Source organism: Eurosta solidaginis, chromosome 2, assembly GCF_040869045.1.
Source record: "Eurosta solidaginis isolate ZX-2024a chromosome 2, ASM4086904v1, whole genome shotgun sequence".
NCBI classification, from domain to species: Eukaryota; Metazoa; Arthropoda; class Insecta; order Diptera; family Tephritidae; genus Eurosta; species Eurosta solidaginis.
Window position 1 is genome coordinate 10,166,050 of NC_090320.1, and position 25,859 is coordinate 10,191,908.

At 35.5% G+C, this 25,859-nt stretch overlaps 1 protein-coding gene across 6 annotated transcripts in view; it reads right to left on the bottom strand.

The window, feature by feature from the left end:
- Nucleotides 1-25,859, bottom strand: part of sNPF (short neuropeptide F precursor) — a 257,147-nt gene that overhangs the window by 162,143 nt on the left and 69,145 nt on the right. The window lies entirely within an intron of this gene.

A 25,859-nucleotide genomic window follows, 5' to 3' on the forward strand; every position in this document is an offset into this window, starting at 1 on the left:
AAGAGAGAGTCGACATACACACAAATTCATGCATGTGCATGCGTGTGTGTGTATGTGTGTGGGGGGGATACCATACATTTGATATTTGTGTCACTGTCCTTTCATGCTGCCTTATCATGTCGTTTAAGTAGTAAGTTACACAACCACGACCAACTCTTGCAATGTGACACACACAATCATTTAACGTGGTTGAGCTCAACCTTAAAGTACTGACGTTTTTGGCTTCACCAATATTTAAATTGACAGTGAGCGTAAGAAAGCGTGAAATAGATACATACAAGTACATACATACATACGTAGAAGTATATGAAAGACATCTACAAATACTTGCAAGTGCATACTAGATATGCAGTTAATTGGATGGCTCACTTAAGTTTATATGCATGCATGTGTGAGATATCTCAGAGGATATTGGAGGTATAAATTGCTTATTGGCATATTGATTTTCAATTTTCCAGAACGGTTAGCCTGTTGGTGGCGCTAAAGTCTATACATTTTTCTTGCGACAAATTGCACTTTTAAATAGAAATTGTTCTTTCACGCATGCACATGCTTAGGCGCATTCGATCTGTGTATGCAAAATATCTAGTTCTGAACGAGTGCAATTTGAGTGCATTTAGATCAACTTGAGAATGTAACATGGCAATGTCCGAGAAAGTGGGAATTGTCCCCAACTGCATAACATTTTCTATAATTTTAGCTACCGTAGGTTTGGTTCTGTAAAAAGGCATTTAGATTGATCAACTTTTCACTCAATATCCCATTGATTCTTATAATTGACCACTTCCACTGGGAATTGTACCCGCTGCATTAAATTTTCTTTAGTTTGGACATAACTTGGGTCTGGGCATTTACATTTATCAACTTTTCAATAATTTTTTTTTAGTTTCTAAATTTACTACAATAACTAGTGAGCTCCGCGCTGCATTAGGAGCTACGAATTGTCCCGAGCTGCATTACATATTCTATTGTTTTGAACTACTTTAAGTCTAGGCATTTACATTAATCAACTTTTCAATCAATTTATTATTTATTCTGATAGTCTATAGTTAAGATATAGTTTGAAAGCATTCACATTAATAAATTTTTCAATCAATTTCTTGTGGATTCTCAAAATTTACTACTACAACTGGTTAACAAGGGTTTTCTGAGGAACAGATTGATAATTTTAATTTTAGTTCTAGTGGAGCAAAGTTGATAGCCAGTCGACATATTTTGAAACGGTTTTCCGTCATCCCTTATTAAATTTGGTTTGGAGTCAATAAAGTTTCGGGTTTGCGCCATCATCAGTTGTTATTCCACCAATCTAGTCATAATTTGCGCCGTGATGATTTACCATCTCATCCAATTGAAGTTGATTACGACATTTATCAACAACAAAAGCTCTTTTCTGGTACTATCTTGATAAGTTCGAAACATTCCTAGATTCTACACTTTGGAACGGGTTATAGTAGATGCGGTTTTTTCACACTTTCAATGTCTGATAATCCTTCCAGCCCACTACGTCTGGTTTCGGCCCCATAGTAGATATTATCACCTCTTGGTATGGCAAATGTGTACGATTCTTTGTACCGATACTGAGCCGTCGCACTCAGGTTATTTTCCCGGAATTGTCAAGATTGTTGTTTATTAACACGTCGTTGAATAGGTCTTCCCAAATTTTAATGATAGCTGTTAACTTGAAATTCTTTCTAATGAGTGCGAAGATACTTCACCGGTGGTGTAACTTGTTGATTTACCTAAGTATATAAAACCTATCAATTCTAGCTTTCAATTAGCAAGCGACGTCGATAAGTTTCGTATTTAAGAAATTGTTTCAAGAACGCTCCAACTCAGGACTTGAATTGATATTTGCGGGGGTATTTACGAAAAAAATCTGACACAGGACGTTCTTCAAACGAATTCTGAGAAAGAAAGTTTTGGAAAGAAATAGTGAAGCAGTGCGTTTTTCAAAAGTCTTTTGAGCTTTTTCGAAGCTGAAGCCGGTGTAGGGTTCCGCTCAGCAGTCGATATATAAATTTGATCAATGAATAAATCTCACTCAAATATTTCTTGTTTTTCATTCAATGGCTTTTTCTTGTAGTTTTTTTTACACTATAAACTAAGTTTTGAACCAGACATTTTGGTGAGTGGTAAGTGATTCCCCATGGGGTATAGATACATGCATGTGCGGGCTAAAGTGTGTGTCTGTTAACTAGGCAACTAGTTTAAAGCCATGCGCTCACCCTCAGACATGTGTACTTTAAAAAATATTTTCTATCTTTTTCTATAGCAATTTCATTATTTTTATTCAGTCATTTTTGTGTGAGAATTTCTATATGCACAATATGCGACCAGTTTCTGCAAGCATTTTTTATAGCAAATTGAAAACGAGAAAACCTAGCGCGGTTTTTAAAACTGTCAATTAAAGTGAAATGTTGCTTTTGTCTTTGACTTTAGACATTTTCTGGTGGTTAGAATATTTTCACACTCATTCAGGTATTAGCGTGGAATGAGCTATAAACTTGCTAGTTGGTTGGTGTGGTGTATCCTTTACAACTTCAATTAGACTTGACATTTTAAAGACGATGAGTGATAAAAATCCTGTTTGGAAATTTTGTGCTTTGTTTCTGTCATGTAAATTTTACAGAGTTTTTAAGGCCAACTACTTCCCTTTTCCAAAAAATATATAATATACATATATATTCGAAAACAAATTTTATATTTTATTCATTTTTGTGTGACTGTTATCTCTTTTACTCGTAAAATTGTGTAGTCAAATATTATTTTTACTTCCGGTCGGTTGAATGTTTGTCCGCTTTTCATACAAATCTTGCAATCGATTTTTAAGTAACTTCTCATTGAGCTACAAACGTGAAACTTTACACATAGGTTAGAACACCGTGACAATGCAACAAAAGGAAAAAAATCCGTTAGGTGGCGCACGGATCGAAATAATTAGATAAGAATTTGAAAATTTTCAAACCAGCTTTTAAGTAACTTTTCGATGAGCTAGAGATTTGAAATTTCAAACTTAAATCAGAGGTCGATGACAGCCGATGACACGATACAAAAAGGTTCGCTAGGGGGCGAACGGACTGAGGTATTTAGAAAAATCAAAGGGAACGGAGAGAATTTTGAGATTGATTTGTATCTAAGTTCTCATTGCGCTACAAGCGTAAAACTTAACAGATATGTTAAGACACCGAGAAAATGTAAGAAAAGGAGAAAATATAAATAAAATAAAAAAATTTTAAGCACTTCCTTTATATAAATGGACAAAAATCAGCGAAAAATGTCTCCTTATATAAAGACATATTCTTGCTGAACTTTCATTTTTAAATTTTGACATAGAAATTGCAAAAATATTTATGAGAAGTAAAAATATAAAAGTAGCGCGCAATTAAATATCTCCTTTCCTACCAAATTTTCAATCCAAGTAATGTGCGCTCCACTTTTATATTTTTACTTCTCATAAATATTTTTGCAACTTCTATGTCAAAATTTAAAATTCACAGTTTAGCAAGAATATGTCTTTATATAAGGAGACATTTTTCGCTGATTTTTGTCCATTTATTTAAAGGAAGAAGTGCTTCAAATTTTTTGATTTATTTTTATTTTTATTCCAAAAAGCTTAAAATATGTATGTGCATCCTACATTGACCGACCACAATGATTGAGTGTCAGATTGACAGCAATCAATGAGCTCTACACAATCCTGACAGATTTTCATGGATTAATATTTAACTGCCAATTGATTTCTAGTTTGTTTTGTCGACTTACTAAAGCTGGACATTTTTTGATATTTGATAAAATGTTAGTTTCGCACATTTTATTGCAAACAGATATAGTTTCAAATTTAAAATTTTTTTGAAAAACGAGAACGAAGTGTTATTCTTCCATATAGTTCAAGGCGAAGCCATACCAGGTGGTGGCAAAGCAAATTCAACCAAATCGCCGTGCAGAAGAATGTCAATTTAAAAGAAAATTTTAATTGATTTCGATTAACTAACATATTAAAGTACAAGGCGCTGTATGAAAAATAATCAAGAAGAAGCAATCAGCTGTTGGGATAACAACACCTGGTACTGAATTCGTCTTGATATATCGCTCATTTACTGCAATAGTGTCATAACTCAAAAAACATTAATTTTGAGTTAATAACATATAAAAGTACCCAATAACATGATCTATGTTGCATAAAAAAATCTTTGTGATCCGTTAAAAATTTACCACGTGCTATACAAATGAAAATATGCCTTTATATGCGCAACATAGAGCAGTTGAAATCTTTGAATGGCTCTCCTGGAAAATTGTGTTTTTTGAGTTATGACACTATTGAAGTAAACGAGCGATATGTAGTTGCATTGCAAGGCGAATCTATACAAGGTGATGGCAAAGCGAATTTAATCCAATTCGCCGTGCAGAATTATGTCAAATCAACAGAAAATTAGTACTGATTTCGATTATGTGACAACTTGCTGTGCCAAGGCGTTCTTTGGAAATTTTCAATAAGAAGCAATCAGCTGATGGGATAACCCCACCTGGTATTGAATTCGCCTTGGCTTCATTACAATAATGAATATAGTTTAAAAAAATAAAAAACCCGCTTTAAAATATTTAGTTTTAGTATCTACAATCCACTTAGATATTTCATTTTGATAGCACCGTAGCACAGAGGCTCGTGTCTCCGCTACTAAGCACAACTCGTTTTGTAGCGAGTTATTTAACCAATGCCGCTAATTGCCGCTAGATGGGTCTAACTCTCCTTTGCGCGCCTACCCTAGAGAGTTACAAATAATAATACATACAACGGAAGCTAATATAAGCGTGCTAAAAAAAAGATTCAAAGGCAGCTATGTTAGTAGTTTTCGTCGCTAGGAGCACTCTAGAACACTGAGTATTTCACCAGAAGCCTATTATCACTCATCATAGTATCTTAAAAAAATCAAATTTTGATTTGCATCTTTTTACAATAAAATGTGTGAATTCAGCTCAATCCTACACAAAAATTCTTAGCGAGTTTTTCCCTTCTCCCAGTCCTCGTATTCTAAATAAAAATCCCTATGAGCTTATTAACTTCTCCCTTTATCTTATTCTGAACAATGTTCGAAAAAGCGAAAACCGGTTATGGGAGAAAAGTAGGTATTATGAATGTGAGTGAGAGGGAGATTTCTCTACCATTCCTAAGGAGTTTTTTCACTTGTTAAATTAAAGGGAATGCATCAAAATAGTTAAAGTAAATTGGTTCTTTTAAGAAAGAACATTTATTTGTACAAATTAGTGCTAAAATATGTACATTCCAACACAATATTCTTTATTTTATGTCGAAAAGTATATCATAAGCAACGGAAGAGCTCTTGGTATATTTGATGCAGCCCTCCAGAAATTACGCAAGGATTTTTTAAGAAGACTTAAATAGATTTTGGCATATGACGAAAGACAACTTAAACTCGACTTGACCGCCAGAAAATTGCTTTGCTGAATCGAAGCAGGCAACTCCAGCCGATTTGTGTTATCCGGCCGTCTTCTTCTTCTTCTTCTTATGCTCCTCTGTTGATGTTGCTGCGGCACCAATTCATTACTCATTTCAGTGAATGAATTCGCAACAATAATTAAACTTTTCAATTTTTTAAACAAAATAAGAAATGCGCAACGTAATTTCAATTAACAAAACAGCTGACTTCGAGAATTCGAAATTCCTATTCCGCAATTATTGTTCTCCCTGGGAGAAAAGAATTGGAGGAATTTTTCCGCGGGAATAAAAAAATACGCAAGAACAAAATTCCGAGGGAATATTTAGAATTGGGCTGATTGTGACGAATTTTATGATTTGTTAATTTATGTATATCGATTCGCCTCATTAATTTGTTAAATACAGGCACATACTCTGCAAAATGATTCACTTTATTCATTTCGCAGTAGTTCGCCTACAACGAGCTAACAGCAAACTGATCACCCTGTGTTGCTAATATGCCCGGTGCTGTACTTGCCTAACCTGGACAACTCCACACATTTCTAGATGGTTCCTTAATCTTTTAGTTATCTGTCTTGTATACATGTATGTGTGTAGTTTGGCGCCTTACGCTGAATGCGGTGTCATTGCTGTTGTGGTATTTGACACTTTTTCAACTTTGTACGGGTCTTCCAAGTTACGGTGATGTTTTAGGGCCATACCTTTGCTGTAGGTTGTATAACAACACTAAATATTCTTCAAAAGAACATCCGAGCTTATTGCTTTCTATAATATACATGGCTTCGAACTTATCACTCGTCTTTCTAGTGCCTTTCTGAGTTTTCCTCCCTCATCAGCATATATCCCAAATTACGGGAGTTTGCCCCTTGTCTTGTGCACTGCCAGGCTAAGACTCCAGTTTTAGGAGTGCCACAGCTATCACATTTAAAAGTAGCATAGGTTCTAGAAACCTTCTAGAAGACAAAGTAATATCAAGTCATTGGTCCTAGCTTTTGACAGCGTTTTTCAATTTGGTCGTTGAGTAAACTCCTGATAACACTACGGACTCGTTAACTCTATGTGAGGTCCTTACGGAGCGGCCAGTTCAACCTAATCTTATGCACTGCCCAACGCCTTTCATATTTCTTAGAATACAGCTAAGAGTCCAAACATTTTGCAAAATTATTGCTTGCAAAAATCAACTAGTTTTTCAAAAGACTCGGATTTGGATTATGAGTTTGTGCCCGACCGACCCATTTGCAATATTTTGTATCGGGTTCGTCTTGCTATCGCTTTCAGGTGGTGTGGAACCGGTCTCAGCTTAAGTTTTGGTTTTAGTTTCGATTTCACTTCCGATTTCCGATTCCATTGCAACCCCGAGTTAGCTTTCGGTTGGGCTTTCTTGCTGGAAACGGGTTTTGGGCTCGGTTTTATTCCATTTAAGGATTCGCTCGCAGTTCAGTTTTGGTTGTAGCTCGGTTCTGCTTTCGGATCTGGTTCCGATTTTGGTTTCGGATATAGGTTCGATTTAAGGTTAAGTTCCAGTTTTGGTCTCGATTTTGGCGTCTTAATTCGTATTTCGAGGCCTGTGCTGGTTTCGTATGCGGCCTGAGTTTCTGTTCTTTTTTTTTGGATTCGAATCTTTTCGTGTCGTTGTCGGTTGCGAACCGGTCCTGTATTTGGTCGAGGTTTCAGTTTCAGTCATGGATTCAATTCGAGTTCGAACGAGTTCGGTTCCGGTTTTAGTTTCTGGTCTCTGTTCCAGATTTGGTCTACATTGCCTACCTCTTCTTTCTTGCTTTCTCTTTTTTCCATCCCATACTTTCCTCTCTCTTCCCTTTAATTTCGTTATCTTTACTTCCGTCGTTTACTTTTTAACTTCCTTGCCCCTTTTTATCTTCCCACTTTTCGTGTCCTTGTAATTCTCCACTTTTATCATACTGATTTAGTTCATCTTAACTTTCTGAACCTTTCTCTTTGTGTATGAATTCTATCATGCATAACCACTCAGCTATGTAGTTACGCGTAGCTCTTAGCGTAAAGAGTAAATCAAACTGTTATCCGTGAATTCATACATTCAATCATACCGTGAGTAAAGATGTTTACAGATTTACCGGCTCTCTCTTCGGTTTGGCGTTTCGAAATAAAAACGGATCTTCTTGGTTTAAACCCATTTTCAGCCGAGGCTTACTAAACTAGATAGGCCCAATTCAAACGGCTACGTTTGTTTTTCAAAAAGGAACACCAACAACAGACTAGTGTTGTTCCAAAAATTATATATTCGTTCTAAGTGAGCCACTGGCAGCCACTGTGATGTTATTGTAAAACAGGGAAAAAAGAGGGAAAGAATATAGAAAGAACCATGAAATTTCTTGAAATTCTTTTAAAATTATGTAGGTAAATCAAACTTTGGGCAGAAGAACGCCTAGACTAGGTTTTCTGAACATGAAGCAGTAACTGAATAAGTGAAAAATTCGAAGCAAAAATAGAGGGCGACAATGAGGGATAGATGAAGGAAAAGGGAAAGGCGAGCGGAGGAGAGAGAGAGAGAGATGAGGGAGATGAGGATAGACAGCGATAAAAGAAGAAAAATTAAAGATGAAGAGGTTGTAGAAGGCGGCGTTAAATGATTTAAAAGAAGATAGGAAGTAGAAGTCGTGTGTAGGGGGAATGGAGGAAAGAGAGGAGAGAAAAACTGAGTTATCTTGAAATACTTTTAAAGAGGCAGATAAACCAAAGTTCGGGCTGGACAACGTTTGCCGAGTCTGTTACTGATCAATCATACATATATATTATTTCCAATTGCTGTTTTTATATATGGGTCCCTTTTTTGCTCTTATTTGGAATCCAAATCTATAAATAAAGTGTTGGATGTAAAGGTGGAGATACGGGCTATTAGCGAGCTTTGGGAAATTTTGGTCATAGTGCTTTTGTTTAGCTATCCTTCTATTATATAAAAAAGTTGTTTTCTTCCGGGAATATTTTATTTCAGTGGTATGATCTTTCTGTAGTATGTACTGTTTTTTTTTTTAATTTATAGAAAGAATTGAGTAAAGGAAAGGAAAGGATAGGAAAGGAAAGGAAAGGAAAGGAAAGGGAAGAAAAGGAACCGAAAAAGAAATGAAAAGAAAGGAAAGGGAAGAAAAGGAACCGAAAAGGAAATGAAAAGAAAGGAAAGGAAAGGGCGAGGAGATAGCGAAGCTATCGGAAGATGGGGTCGGGGTTGGCGATCGTAGCGAGCAGGGGGCAAAGCCCCCTAGTATTTTATTAAAATAATTTATTAAAAATAAACGATTGTGAGCACACAAAGAAATATATTTGTAGTATGACACTGTTGTGAATATTTGCACTGCATTTACGGCAGTTGCTACTTACGCTAGATGGCATCGCAAGTTGTAAGTTTTAATTTATTGAGAGAACAGCTGATTTCTGTTGATATTTGATAAGAGACTTTTATATTGGTTGCGCAAGATGCGCACGGGTCCGGCTCGTAAATCTAAAATACGTATTTCAAATTTAGAAATATGAACAAAGAGAAGCATGCTGGATGTTAGATTTGAGATTCCTTCGGTGTTCAATCGGGGTTCGTTTCAATTTTGAGTATAAAAGCAAAATGTAATAACACTTCATCAAACTTCTATTCTATTAAAATATTCTTACTTACCTTTTACCACATAGCTTTCAACTGGATAATCCCTAAACAACCTGTATGAATTACAAAGACAAATTCACCGCAAAAGCTTTTAATCCACTCTCGAATACTCAAAGTCGCTAACAGCATAAAGTACATATGTCCGAATCCTTTTTCACAACTAAAAAAAATTTCATCAAATTCCCAAAGCGCATTGTGTATAATTTTTTTTTTTTTTATTTTTGTTTTTTTTTTCGCACAGTATCAGTTTACATTCCTCTTTTTAAACTATCCTATACCATTTTCATGTTAACTACATTTTCCTATTTGCATATGCATTTCCAGCCATGTTTTCAAATATTTTTACTTCTTGGTAGTGCGCACCAACATTGTTTTTGTTTCTCTCATGTTCATATTTTCCTAAGTAACTTTTACATCTATTTTCACTGACACTCTGTCTTACGTTTTTTTGCGCATTTTTCTGCTTCATTGGTTTTATTGGACCATTAAATTATCACTGCAACATTTCATCGCATCCTTTGCTTTTATCCTTCAATGCTGCTAGTAAATGTTGGACAGACGTTTGATATGAATCTATATCTTTGTACGTACATAGTTTAAACGTTTAGTTATGAGATTTGTTTGGATTAGCTGGTATATGTGGCATTTAAGGGTTCAATTTTGTAGCTGTAAAAATATTCTTTTTTTTAATATTTTTAAATTTACAATAAGACAATAAGATCGCACAAGAAAAACTATTTACATACACATTTTCTCTAGGTCAAAGGATTTTTGGCAGAAGCATATATGTGTGCTTGAAGTATTCACGTGACCCTGGTCATTAGCATATTTTCTTATGTAGTTATATTTCTACACAGTAAACACAAAAGAAGCCCTAAAAACTACCCCGACAGCAGCATTGTACGCAATTCTACACATCCCGCCTGCAGACCTAATGGTCAGAAAGCGCAGCTTGAGTGCAGGCCGCATGACCATAGCACTATAGCGCAATCTAAGGTCAGGCAAACGGAATATATGATCCCGTGCCTAAGCTTCAAAAGACATCTTGTGGCCACAATTCAGCCGGAGGGTTAGAGCCAGGGCGCAGAAATGGCAGAACCTACTGTGGCGAATGTTGACATCACTAGGCTGTTAGTAAATAATCACGCAACAATAAAAACATGAAGCAGCCACTCGTATATGCATGTACACATTAAAGCTAGCAACACTTATGTACAAGGCAACGAAGAGATCTCACACACACACACATGTGGTCATCAGCCAAGTAGTGGCTCACACATACACACTCATATAACTATGAGAAACGCATAAACTACAAATATATGTACCTGTACAAAACAGGAGATTCAAGAAGGTGAAACGTCTAGACCTTTGGAGAAATATGCTGACGAGGCAACAGAGTGTATAAAAGCAGCTCAAGCTGAGGAATCAGTAATCAGTTTTGATTTAAACACGCTATTGATTGTGAAGTATAATTGTAAAGTACTACTCCCAAAGTAATCTAAATAAAGACCAGTTTGCAATACTGAATATTGTAGTGATTTATTCAACAGTTTAGCAATTCGAACGTTAGCAGGTTTCAAATAAGCGGAATTTCCGTAAATTCGTTACAATACTATACATGTGTATATGGACGGTTTCAAATTAATCGTAGGGGTCGGGTCTACTATTTACTGTGTCGATCCAGAAATAAGTAGATTACTACTACTACACATGTATAGTATTGTAAATTTGTTACAATACTATACATGTGTATATGGACGGTTTCAAATTAATCGTAGGGGTCGGGTCTACTATTTACTGTGTCGATCCAGAAATAAGTAGATTAAGACAACGTCTTTCAGGCGGAAATTATATCCGTGGAAAAAGCAGTACGCGCCTTAGATGCAATCGCGTCAATGTATATATTGATGGTCAGGCGGGGATTAAAGCAATAATCTCGCAGAGTACTTCATCAAGAACCGTTCTGAAATGCAAATAAGCACTGCATCATCAAGCAGGAAAGGCGTCGACAAAAGCGGGATGCTGCAAAGTTTTTAAGGTCATATGCAAAGCATACGAAATTAGACTTACAAAGTGGCTCATATCTCTGTAAAGAGAGGACTTAAGGCTCACGATTGGCATACTAACTGGGCATTGTCTGCTGGCGTCACATGCTTATAAGTTGCGCCTCGTGACAGTAACAGCAGGTGTAGGAAGTGCGAGCTGCAGGAAGAAACGGTTGAGCACGTTCTGTGTTCGTGTCCTGCGCTCGCCAGGTCAAGGCTCCAGTTATTAGGGGCGGCAGAACTGCCAGATCTCGAGGCAGCAATTAAGCTAGGCCCTAGAAAACTTCTAGTATTTGGCAAGAGGACGAAGTTATTCTATAGTATAAGTCTTGGTACCTGATTGGGGTTCTTCCGTTTGGTCGTCAAACAAATTCTGGTAACACTATGGGTACATTGAGTCTATGTCAGGTCTTTATTGACCGGCCAGTTCAACCTAACCTAGCCTACAAAAAAAATACATTGGAGACAACTACAACTATCATTACAACATCAACAACAACACTGGAGATAAATAAGCAGATAATTTGTTAACGAGTTATGTGTTGTACAATAATGTCTCATATATTGCGGCGTTTTCAACAGCAGATGGCGCAAAGAAGAGTCAAATAGTAAAGGCATAATTATGGACTGGAGACAAGGCCTCTCCAAACGTAGGAATATCGATGTATGTATGAGCGAAGACGTAAATTCTAAAAATGTAGTGATTGTACAGCGACATCGAAAGTATAAAAACTCGGACTGTTACTCCATGTTAATGGGAGCTTTCAGCAAATACAACTGTTTATCAATCGTTGAGCGATTACTTTCTGAACACAACATTGAGTTTTTTTTATCCACTCAACGGTTTAGATTTTACATCAAATTATTGAGTATGCATTTTTTTCGCTCCATAATATTTATCTGAATGTAATAGTGAAAAGTTGTATCGACTCGGCGTTTATGAAACCAAAATTTCTCTCACACAACTTATGGTAACATGTTTGCAACGTATCAATAAAACTTGAGTTCGCTGAAAGCGCCCAAGTATGTCTGTTGTAGGTTTTTTTCATAAATTCGATCTCTTTGTTACTACTGGTCTTGAGCTTATGGAATCTTATAAAAATCGTTTTAAGATAAAGGTAGGACATCTACTTAGTTCCATTCAAATTATGTAATATTTTTGAGTTATTGATATATCGGTGGACAATTTTCACCCACCAACATACTTAAATATTTAACTCAACACATAAAATACACATCTATCAATAGGATATCGCCGGAATTTGTCTACGATTTAAAAAACACATGGCAACAAATCATCAGTTTACGCACAACCAATACAAGAATTTATTGAATTGCAGAAAAAAATTATTGAAAAAAAAGTATGTACATTTATAACAAAAAACAAAAAAGTAAATATTTATTTACCTACAACATAAACATATTCACGTACTCATTTGCATATAGCTTGCATCCCATGCAAAAGCAGAGGTACACCGTTAAAAATTTAGTCTAAAACTTAGATTATTCCAGTTTTTGTGAAATAAGAAGTACACAGAACTTGTTTTCAATTTTAAACCAGAGATCTTCACTTGTATTTAATAAAAAGCAATTTTACGCTCCGTCAGCAGGTTTCAAGTCGAAGTGCTCTGCCTAAGAGTTGCTCGTTCAATCCTCCATAGAGCTATCACACCATACAACAAAACATATCACAACCCTTCAAATGTATAAGAAAAAATTTAGATAAATTACGTATGAATAAAATGCAAGGCGCGATAACCTCCGAAGAAATTTTGGCCGAGCTTATCTACCAATTTGCGTCGTGCTCCTTTTTAATTTTTCCACCAATTGGCGGCACGGGTCCTACCAAAGAGGATAAATATAATAAGAGCCACCAGTCTGCTACGAGTGGCGAGTAACTAGCTGGAAATTAAAAAAAAGTATGCCTAATGTTTTCTAAAAGGGACATTTTTAATTGTCTCGCATTTATCCATGCCGTGTAGGCACCTTGTGCAACTGTGATTTTTGGAAAGAGAAATTAATTGACAAAAATGCAAAATATGGCATTTCTCTGTTAATTCTTAAGATAAAATTTCACACTGTGCACGTATTCAATTATCAACAGAGTTCAATTGCAATAAATTAAAAAGAAATATTAGCGGCCCGCAGCTAGTGATAGAACGATACGAGTACTGAGTAAGTAGTATCGATACTCTTCCAAAAAATACTCGAGTATTTCGTACTCGATACTTTTTTCCAAGTACTGAGTGAAGTATCGATACTTTACCTCGATACTTTACCAAGTGCCGATGGTCTAGATGTTTAAGATGAACAAAGTTCAGTCCATTAACACCATAACTTGAGCATAAAATGAGATCGTCGACGATGCGGTAAAAGCTCCGCACTCAATTTAAGCTTTTGAAAATGGTTGAATAGGACACGATTTCTGCATATGGTGGTAAGAGGAAAGTACGTGTTCATTGTCCATAATCACCAGCCCCAACAAAATAATGAAAAGCTACTACATAAAATTTCAATACATTTAAAGTTGTCATGCAATAGAGCTTTTTCATTATTCTATGAATCTTTAGTGAATGGGGTCAACAGCTTTTACAGCGTCGTTGACGATATATTGGTATTGAAAATGGTCGAAATCAGATTATATCCACACCCACTTTGGGAAATGGAAAAAAGGAACAATGCTTTAACAAATACTGATGAAGTGGGGAAACTTGACGAATGGATAAAAAAGTTATCAGGTACAATTTTGTAAAATGGGAGCGGCGCCGCTGTCATTAAGCAGAAGAAAATTTAAAAGTTTTGCAAGCCGTAAACCTATTGATATCTTTTTGCAATTTGGCGGAAATCTGGTCCTTAGTATTATTTATAGATCCGATCAAAAGCGGATAAGGACCCCGCCTACTTTGAAAAAAAGGGGCTTACAGTTTTAATCTTAAAGAAATTTCCAATAAATATACATTTGGTACGTAACAATACTTCCAGTAGGGATATGGTAGTCCAAAGTACAAAAGTTTAAAAAAAAGAAAATCGTTATGATCCCCTTCTATTTAGTTAATTTCTCCAAAAATCGTTTAGTGCCATGGAAAAAATACTTGACGCGATTTACCTCTAGACCGAGCTTCTCTTCCAATTTGCGTCGTGCTATTTTTTATTTGCCTTACAAATCGAGGGGACCAGACCTGCATATCCTTAAAATATATGTAGGAGCACACAAACTTTAACTTCCTAACTTGTTTTCTACTAAATTCAAAACATAAGATCTCGTTTAAAAAAAAAAATTTCACTTTTGATAAAACTTCCAAAGTACTCACTTGGATCGAGTATACTGGATACTTTTTATTGAGTATGAGTACTAGCATCGATACTCTGATCCGAGTATTTTATATGAGTACCCGTATCGATACTTTTTTTTTAAGTTCTATCACTACCCGCAGCAATGTTTGCGCCTGGGCATATGCAACAATTTTTTTATTGGTTTATTTTTGTTTTTCGCTTTATTTATACTTAAAAATTAATTTCAAATTCACATTATGGTACGACTTATTTTGCAAACTTAATCTTAGAAAGCATAATATCAATATCATCGTCATCAAACGAAAGGGATATACGCCGCCGATAAACGCCGCCGCCGATTAGGGTCGTTTTTCGCACGCCGCCGCCGATTGTCAAAAATATCGGCGCGGTGGCGGCGGCGGCGGCGTCCGGCGCGTTACTATATTTTCTACTCGTTTAAGACTGTTTAGGCCATTTACTGTTCATGTCGAAAATTGGTCGAACATGGTCGAAAGTGGTGTCAACGGATGCGCATCACTGCCAGTTATAAGAAACTAATTGCGGAATTTAACTCTTTCTAACTGTTCAAAAGTTATTTAAAAAAAAACAGGCGCTTTCGATGTCAGCTTAACACGGACTTTGCATCACCCAATTCACCAAGTTATTAAAACAAAACACTAATAGAAAAGTTATATATCTAATAAATTTATATGCTCACTTTGCATATTTTTTTCAAAAAATTAATAATGAACAATGAATTCATGACCCAAGGGGAACATGTTTTCAAATCGTCCTCAAGTTGTTAAAATAAGCAAATTAACCAAAAAAGGTGCCGATTTAAAAAAAAATTATATCGCGATTGGCTGAAAGAATAAGCGAAATCAGTGACGCAAAATCCTTTAGTAGGTTCTAGGGGCATATACACTCCTTTGAAATGATTCTTACCTCATACTTAAGTTGAGGATATATGTACGTATAAGGGTTTGAAAAATCACTTGGGCTTACATTCAAACATCTGTTGTCTATTTGCGAAACTATACAATAGGGTCTGAAATGTTAATTTTGATTTTCACACTTAATCCTTCAACACCCAAGTCTCCCGGATTGAGATTTCCTACAGTTGGCGGTCCTATCCAAAACTAGTCCCTTGGAATGAATCACATTGATTATAGCCTATCAACCAAGTTTAAATATCACCTACACGTTACGGCTCCTTTTACAAATGTGAATATGTAGGCACATATATTTACCAGGTGAGACTTTGTCCTTCGCAAGAGCACTCAAAGTGGTGAAGGAAAAGCTTTCCCAAGACAGTCGAACTAAGGACGGTGTGTTCTGCTAAATACTAAAAACTTTGGTCTACATTTTAAAAATTTTATCCAGGGTCCTTGTAAAATTTTAATTATGTAGATGCGCCGAAGATTATACGATTTTCACCTATTACGCAATGACATCCACTTAGACTGCTTATGATTTCGAGGGCGACATCTTTGGCCGAATAGTCACTCCCTAACGTTTCAAGGTGTTTCTCTGGTGTAGCTCGGCAGCATAGCGCGACAAAAGCATCCGTTGGAAAGTCTTTGGAGCTACACCTAGAGCTTCTAGAAAAGTGACGTCAACGAAGGTACGAGTTGGAAGTCGCAGTCCTATAGCTTCTGTGCTGGTATATGGTGTGAGGGTCAGAAGGCGTGGTAGAGACTGGTGGTCGGGATTGCTACTGTTCGCACATCGGGAATAGCTCTTAAAAACAGCCGAAACAACAAAAGCAACCGTAAGTCGCCTTTGTGCGTGGCCGCCAAGGAGCCACAAATGATTTAAAGGAATTGTGTTCGCGACGATTATTAGGAGTTAACCCTAGCTGAAACTACGCTTTGCACGAGATATACAGACAAAAGTGTGATTATTTTATGTATCTCTATTTCTTTTCAGCAGACGCAGCAGTACCAATTCCAAAGACCGGGGTTAGGTTCGAAGCCTTTCTGGAGTATGCGAACGAGGGACAATCCCTTAACAAGGAGCTACTCCTGAAAATTTTTGAACGGTCTGCGAGATCTTGAAGCAAAAACCCCGGAGCTTTCCGAAATGGCCAACACGTTGGTTTCCTTAAATACATACAAACAAAACCTTTCCTAAATATTATTTTTTTAAATAGAAAAATCAAGCTCTTTAAAGTAAGAACACCGGCGTAGGCCGGCGCGCCGGCCACGCCTCCGCCGCCGGTATATAATAGAGCCTACGCCGCCGCCGCCGATAAGGTAGTCGGCGTAAAGCTCTAGTTTGCAGGTGCTTGCTCATATCAAGAGAACTGCATGGCATTTGCCAGGAATACGCATTATTTTTGAAAACTCACGGAGAATTCACTCACTTTTGTAGCATATCTGAGTAATTACAAAGTTCTTTAACACTTCAAGAGGTAGGTAATATCCTACTTAAAAGACGCCCTCAGCCAGACTTCCGATATTTACTCCTAGCCCCATTCCTCCCTTGAGGGATATGAATAGTAAGTCTAGCAGGCGGTGCGCAGTAGTCGCGTAGCCGAAGCTTGTTACAATAATGCAGTACTCATGATTCTTCAGCTCATATCCCGTTTCTTGAATCTTCTTTGCCTCCCAGACTGCTATCATATTGTTCGCTATATCAACCATGCACAGATTCAGCATTATAATAAGTGCTAATGTAGGTCTTTCACATCCACTTGACTACTAGTGCGCTTCACTAGAACAGTACTTCATAGATAGAATCGGCTTAGTCACCATATCACCAATATATGTAACACCCTTGCATAGAACCATCAGCATTTGCCAATTTTTCCTCGATAACAATGCAAGGCAACCGAAACTATCCCAGCCCTTTCTTCCACCTCCAATTTGCATTCCCTGCCAAGGGTTGCCAGAGCAGCGTAGATCACCATTTGACAGCCTCTACCTTCTAGGTCCTAAACAATATCCTTCACAGCCACTACCTGTGGCAATCTCTGAGCCATCGCTCAAGTGACTCATCTATCAGTTGGACAGTCGAATAATGTACCATTTCTTTAGACTTGCTCGTAGAATAGCTATGTTTAAATTCCTAAAACTTCTCTCGCAAATCCTGCTCAGTATGATTAGTATAAAGTAAGTAGAAAAAAAACGAGGGATTTTCTCCGCCTTTGGTATGAAAATGCTTTTGACCATATTCTAAGACTTGGCGAGATATTTTGATTATACTGGCCCCAGTACGTACATATATAAATTGCAGTGGAATGACGTTTAAGCTCACGTGATGCTGAGCCAAGATGCCTGTCAGGCAAAGATTTATCTTAAAAATCATCAAATGTGACCAAATGAGAAAAAAGGTTTTACCCTTATTTACGCTGACCTGCCTAGTTCCTGTGCCCATCTGGCATTTGTCTGTGCTACCTAGTGTCACATGAGTTTGTCAAACAACTCTTGGTAGGCGATGGCAAACGATTTCTCTCTAATGTAGATAAATTTATTAAGTCCACGCATAACTTTAGGGTATATATTTCTCAGCACATATGTGAGAATGGCAAAGCCCTAAAAAGGTTATCAAATGGAACAGCCATGATTGGCCCCAATTCCAAAACACGAATTAATGTAGCAGCTTATTACGGGCACCTAAGGGCTATCGAGGAAAGCGAACTCTGAACATAGCGACTAGACGAGAACCACCAGTCGTAAACTGCGGCACGTCGGTCCCGTTTAGAACATCGGACTCTAAATAAATTTCTGAAGCCATAAACAGTGTTTTTCAAAACTTTATTGATAGAAACCTCCCTTATACGTTTTTTTAAATATAGCCCAGGAGCAGCTCATATAACAGACCCAAGAACAACTACTCCCTGACAATGAGATCCGAGGCCGCGCTTCTACAATTGACAGAGGATGTAGTAATTCACCACTGCGAGGAAGAGGCCTATAAAAAGACCATGTTTATCACAGAAAAGCTTTAACTTGCACCAAGAACGTTGAGTCAGACAGCATCCCAGCGATTGATATTGTAACGAATTTAGGGAAATTCCGTTTATTTGAAACCTTCTACTAATGTTCGAATCGCTGAACTGTCGAATAAATAACTTCAATATTCCGTATTGCAAACTGGTTGTTGTTGTTGTTGTTGTAGCGATAAGGTTGCTCCCCGAAGGCTTTGGGGAGTGTTATCGATGTGATGGTCCTTTGCCGGATACAGATCCGGTACGCTCCGGTACCACAGCACCATTAAGGTGCTGGCCCGACCATCTCGGGAACGATTTATGTGGCCACATTAAACCTTCAGGCCATCCCCTCCCTCCCCAACCCCAAGTTCCATAAGGAGCTTAGGGTCGCCAGAGCCTCGTCTGTTAGTGAAACAGGATTCGCCGCGGATAGGTGAGGTTGACAATTGGGTTTGGAGAAGCTATATGTTGCGCTGGCAACCTGCAGGGTTGCGCTACACAGCCCCTTGAATCTGGTATTTTAGTCGTCTCTTACGACAGGCATACCTACCGCGGGTATATTCTGACCCCCCCTAACCCGCTGGGGGATTGCAAACTGGTCTTTATTTAGACTAATTTGAGAGTAGTACTACACAACCAATAGCGTGTTTAATTAAAACTGATTACTCAGCTTGCGCTGCTTTTATACTCTCCGTTGCTTCATTCGCACAGTTCTGTAAGGCAACCCTTATGATAAGTGTTGAGTGACCATAACATCAATCATTAAATATTAACCACGTCAATTTTTTGACCACACCAATCACTCACCATGAGGGTTACCTTCATAAACGTCACTTTGTATGACGCCAATTAATTTCGCGCATTCAACTCGTCAAGAAGCAAAGTTTTCAGCAGCTCACATATATATATATATACATATATATTAAATTTTCTAAGTTTGTGAACATTTTTATATTCAGTAAAATAAAATTTCAAAAGAATATATTTAAAGAGTAAAGTTCATCAGTTTCTTGTTTTGGTATTAGAAGCAGTGTATGTGCGAGAAGTCTACGCAATTAATATTGTGTGCTTTACTTAAGTTGCGCTAAAGCGTTTGGGCGATAACCTGCGTCAACTACGACGCAAGAATAAAGATGACCACGATGGTCATCTTACATGGCGACCGTGACGATGGTCGTCTTACATGGCGACCGTGGCCATGCCTGCGGCAAAAACTGGCGTCGGGGAAGGAAAAAATTCCCTGCACTACAAAAGCAGCATAATTAAAAATAAAATCTGGAAGAATATGTGCGTGGTGGTTGCGACGGAAAAGTGCGTGGTGGTTGTGCCAATATGAAGAAAATTTTTTTGCAAAATTCATAAAATATATGCAAAAAAGAAAATTACTCGAAGTAAGATAATTTCAAAAATTTACGAAAAATTACAAAAAAAATACAAAAATATATAAAATTCCAAAAAAAATATAAAATTTCAAAAAAATACAAAAAAGTTATAAAATTATAAAAAGACTACAAAAAAAAAATTCTACAAAATTACAAAAAGTCTACAAAAAAAAAATTACAAAATTTCAAAAAGACTACTAACAATTTTTTAATAAAATTTCAAAAATACAAAAATCATAAAATTTCACAAAATTTTAAAGCTACGAAATTACAAAAGTTGCAAATACTACAAAAATATACAAAACTCCGAAAGGAAAAATTACAAAAAAAATATACAAAATTTCAAAAAAAAAAAAACGAAAAAAATACAAAGTTGCAAAACAAAAAGCCACATATGGCAAAATGGACTATTTAAAACATATACATTTAAAAACTAATTTGATAAAATTTAAAAGAAATTTAAAAATACAATTTTTACTAAACATAAATTTGGAACTTACACAAAACCTACATTTTGTGGTGTTACATACATACATACATACATGTATATGGAGATATTAAATTTTGAACTGGCTGTACCACGCCATAACGGTGAAACTAAAAACACAACCACCAGTGACGCCTTTACAGAGCACCGTTAATAGCGGTTAAATATAACCCCAAGCCATTTACTCATCCACAAAAATTCGAGAAAGCAAAAGAAGCTAAAAGACAGAAGCAAGAACGAGAGGCAAATAGGAAAAGCTTCACTTGGTAACGGCAGCAACGGAAGACAACACCAACAACAACAAATTTCAGCAGCATACAACCAAAGGCAGCAAGCAAAGCAGAAAAAGGGCGGTACAGTACCATAATATATACGTATATAAAATTTTAACTTTGTACATACGTAGGTAGTTTGGCTTTCTCAATATATATACATGTATACTATAAACTTAGCAACAATTTTTCGTAATACACATGTAGCCTTCGCATGTAGCAACACAATTTGACACTTTTGATTATAAACATACTTTTCTTAAACATTTGTTTACTACGCATGTAGCAACACAATTTGACACTTTTGATTATAAACATACTTTTCTTAAACATTTGTTTACTACGCATGTAGCAACATACTTTTTCTACTTTAAAGACAATAACATGTTAAACTAATTAAATTAAGAAATTGAATTTTTCAAATTACTTACATACATAAAACAATTATATTGAAATATAAACATATAAACATTTAAATATCGCCAAAAATTCGAATGCACATTAAATATAATTTCAAATATACGGCCATCACATGCATATTATCACGCATATATTACTATATTCTTTCTTTTTCGAACATTAATATGGAACTTGAATTTTTTATTTTAAATGCGAACACTGCTTCGTAATAAATACAATCGAAAAAAAAAATATTTTTTCAAATTTATACATTTTTTAAAAACCTTTTTGAAACGCAAATTATACATCAATTTTATATGTATAATACCAAAAATATCAAATCTTTTCGCCAAAATTTTGCGATAATTATTCGAAGCTAATCAATTTTGAAATCTCTCATTGACTTCAAATATCAATATAGACAGGTTACAGTCACATTATGGTAATGGTGAAAATTTATTTTATCGGTGAAAGCTTACTTTTCCCTTTTTCTAATTATTTCTTCGGAAATTGAACATAGTGAATATCATAAACATTTACATATTTTTTTGCAACAAATACAGTGCCATTCAAATAGTTAACAATTCCTTCGAAGCATCACACGAATACAGTGTATTCCAAATATTTCAACATATCTTACATTTGCGACTCTTTTCAAACTGTGTATTATATACAGTGTCTTTCAAATATCCCAACAGTTTTTTCTCTTTGCATTATTAAACGAATACAGTGCGGTTAAAATATTTCAACATTCACTTGCATTTACAAAATAAGTCTTAAATACAGTGCCTTTCGAATATGCGAATCTTTACCATTTACCAATTAACTCATCGATTTTGAATATTTCGAATATTCTCTGATTTTTAAACAAAAAAAAAATTTTTTTTAAATTACAAACCACAATTACTGAGCGAATGAATAGTTTCAAATTCATTCTTATATAAACAGTGCCTACAGCGTTAGTTTTAACATTTTTCCGAATTTTTTTTTTATGAAACATTTTTTTTCTGCCACGGAGGTAAACATTTTCAATAAATGTAATAAAGTTTTCAGATGTCAGTTGTCAAATGTCAGATTTTGATTCCAATTTCAAAAATTTACGCTCTAATTTCACTAAAGTTACTAAACGAGTTTTAAATAACCGATCTATCTCAGCGAAAAAATCAATAGAATATGAAGATGCTTTAATTAAAAGCTATAACCAAATAATAATACAAGTAAACTCATATTTTGAAAATCGAGATAAGCCTAGTTCAATAATCGAAAGTTTGTCAAAGTGCAGAGAACAACTCACTAAATGTTTTTCTAGAATTAACTGCAATATAAAAATACCCAAAGATCTTTCTGAATTAATACAAGAAAGCGAATCAAGTTCGGATTTTGACACTGAGGAAGAATTATCCGACGCATCGACAACTTCAGCTTACAAAGCTAGTATTATTAAAAAAAGTCACGTATCTTTTCTTGAGGATTTCCCTGGATTTTCCAATTCACTCCACAATAATAATTTAGACACAATTAGCGAAGAACAACCAACAATGGCGACTTCAGAGCAAAAGAAAACTTTTATTACTATGTGTGCATCCATAATTAGAGAAAACTACAGCGGCGATCCGCTTTCACTTGCATCCTTTATAGATAAAATAGTTTTGATAGAAGATTTGATGGAAGAAAATTTGACAAATACTTTCATTTCGTTTATAAAATCCAAGTTAGAAGGGAAAGCGCGTGAGGCAATTCCAAATGAAGTAACAACAATTCAACAAATAAAAGATGCATTAAAAGGTAGAATAAAACCTGACAACTCAAAAGTTGTTGCAGGAAAAATCGCATCGTTAAAAGTTTTTAATAACAATCATACTGAATTCGCTAAACGTGTTGAGGAACTCTCCGATGCTTTAGAACGATCATTAGTTATAGAAGGAATGACTCAGGAAAAAGCGCACGAAATGGCAGTCGAACAAACCGTCAACGTTTGTCGGCTTAACACTCGCTCAGACCTAGTAAAATCAATTTTAGCGTCAACTACGTTTACTGATTCTAAGGATGTAGTTGCGAAAATGATCGTAGAACAAAATAACCAAACAAGTGAAAGGCAGGTACTAGCGTTTAGATCACGTTATAACAGGCAAAATAATAGTTTTCGAGGTAACTTCAGGTCAAATCAATATAATAGGAACAACTTTTCGAGGTACAACAACAATTTTAACAGAAACAACAATAGCAATTATAGGCATAATAACAACAATAATTATGGCTCGCGAAATAATGGTAATTTTCGAAATAACAATAGCAGGCCCGTAAACAGAAACAACAGCAATAACAACAGTAACAACAATAATCGACGTTCAAATACTACAAATAATGCTAGTGTACGCACTTTAAACGCCAACGGCCCTCAGGAGCGAACACTGGGGGACCAGAATCTGAATTAAATAACGTTTTTCAAAATAAATCAATTTATTGTTTAAACCTGAACTACTCAGATTTTATCGAACTGAATTGTAATGACTCTTTTAAAACATGCACTTTCTTAGTAGATACACAGGCTGATATATCAATTATAAAACTTTCAAGTTTAAAACAAAATGTTTCTATAAATAACAACAATATTATAAATATAACGGGTGTTACGACAGATACAGTTTCAACATTGGGTACCATTAAAACAGAACTTTTTTATTCAAATTTTTCAATTCCACATACTTTAAATGTAGTAGATGACAAATTCAATATACCGTCAGATGGTATTTTAGGCAAAGACTTTTTGAAAAAATACAATTGCATCATAGACTATGCAAACGAGAGCATAACTATTGGCATTGGCAAAAATATCCATAAAATTTCAATTTTACATAATACAACCGATAATACATTGATAATTCCTCCTAGATGCGAAGTTTATCGCTTATTTAAGCTGAAAAAATCTAAACATCCAGTTTTTATAGACGCACAGGAAATTTGTAGTGGTGTGTTCACCGCAAAGTGTATTGTTGACACTAACAATCCGATAATAAAGGTATTAAACGTCACTGACGAGGTAAAATACGTAAGAAATTGTAACATAGTTACGGATGAAATCACCAACTATAACGTGTATAAAATCAATGATCTTTCAAAAGATTCGAAAAGGTCAGAGGAATTAAAATCAATTTTAGAAAAACAAATGCCAAATTATGCCAAACCAAAACTTCTCGATTTATGTCTAAAATATGATGATATTTTTGCACTAAAGACCGATCGTATGACACTTAACAACTTTTATGAACAGAAATTACGATTGCCAGATACAAATCCTGTTTACATAAAAAACTACCGTTTACCATACTGTCAGAGAGAGGAAATTAATAAACAAGTTGATAATTTATTGCAAAACGATCTTATAGAACACAGCTATTCCAACTATAATAGTCCATTGATACTTGTGCCAAAGAAAAACCCAAATGGACAGAAATCCTACAGGATGTGTGTTGACTTTAGAGCCGTAAACAAAAAATTGATAGCAGACAAATTCCCACTTGCACGAATAGACGATATTCTTGATAATCTAGGCAGAGCCAAATATTTTTCTACATTGGATCTGTATTCAGGTTTTCACCAAATCCCATTAAATAAAGATTCTAGAGACATCACTTCATTCAGCACTGATCGCGGTGCTTTTCGATGGAAAGTTTTACCATTCGGCTTAAACGTAGCTCCGAATTCATTCTCAAGAATGATGTCAATTGCCTTTTCAGGAATTTCTCCAAACCAAGCCTTTTTATATGTCGATGATCTTATAGTCATTGGGTGCAGCGAAGCTCACCATCTCAAAAATTTAGAACAAGTCTTTCAAACATGCAAAAAATTTAATTTGCGTCTTAATCCCGAAAAATGCAACTTCATGCGTTCAGAAGTCACTTTCCTAGGACACAAATGTTCGTCAAAAGGTCTACTTCCAGACGATTCCAAAATAATTGCAATAAAGAAATATCCGAAACCTTCCGATAAAGATGCAGTAAGACGATTCGTGGCATTCGCCAATTATTACAGAAGGTTTATACCAAATTTTGCTTCCATAGCAGCACCTTTAAATAAACTTAGCAGGAAAAGAGTGGAATTTAAATGGGATCAAGCATGTGATATAGCATTTGAAAAACTCCGAAAATCCTTAATTTCTCCTCAAATTCTCCAATACCCAGACTTCAAAAAGGAATTTATAATTACTGTCGACGCTTCAAAAATTGGTTGTGGTGCCATTTTAAGTCAAAATAAAGATGGCATTGACTTACCAATTTGTTTCGCGTCCAAATCATTTAATAATTCAGAACAAAAGAAATCAATAATTGAGTTAGAGCTTTTAGCTATATTTTTTGCAATAAAACAGTTCAGACCATACGTATATGGCACACACTTTACAGTCAAGTCCGATCATCGTCCATTAGTTTACTTGTTCAATATGAAAGATCCCTCTTCAAAACTTTCACGTATCAGACTTGAACTGGCAGAGTACAACTCCACTATTGAATACATAAAAGGTAAAACGAACGTAGGAGCAGATGCACTCTCTCGCATCACAATAGAAGAAATAAAAAATTCAGGAACATCAATTTTAGCAGTAAAGACAAGATCACAGACAAAACAAAAACAATTAATGCAACAAGAAATACTCAAAGAAGAAAAAGTAAAAGAAAACATAAAATTACAAGTTTATGATAATTTTTCAAACAAATTTTCAAAGAAAATACCCAGAGTAAAATCCCAAATAAATTATGATAAAAGTGGTAAAATTACGAATTTTGAATTAAATGCGCATTTAAAACACAAAAAGATTGAGTTAATTAAGGTTGCGTGTGCTAACAAAATAATACATTTAGATGAATTACTTTTGAAGCTACAAAAAGAAGCTGGCAAGCGCAATATTAATATAATTGAATTGCAAAAAAATGATAATCTTTTTAAATATTTTTCGATATCAGATCTGAAAACCACTGGGAAT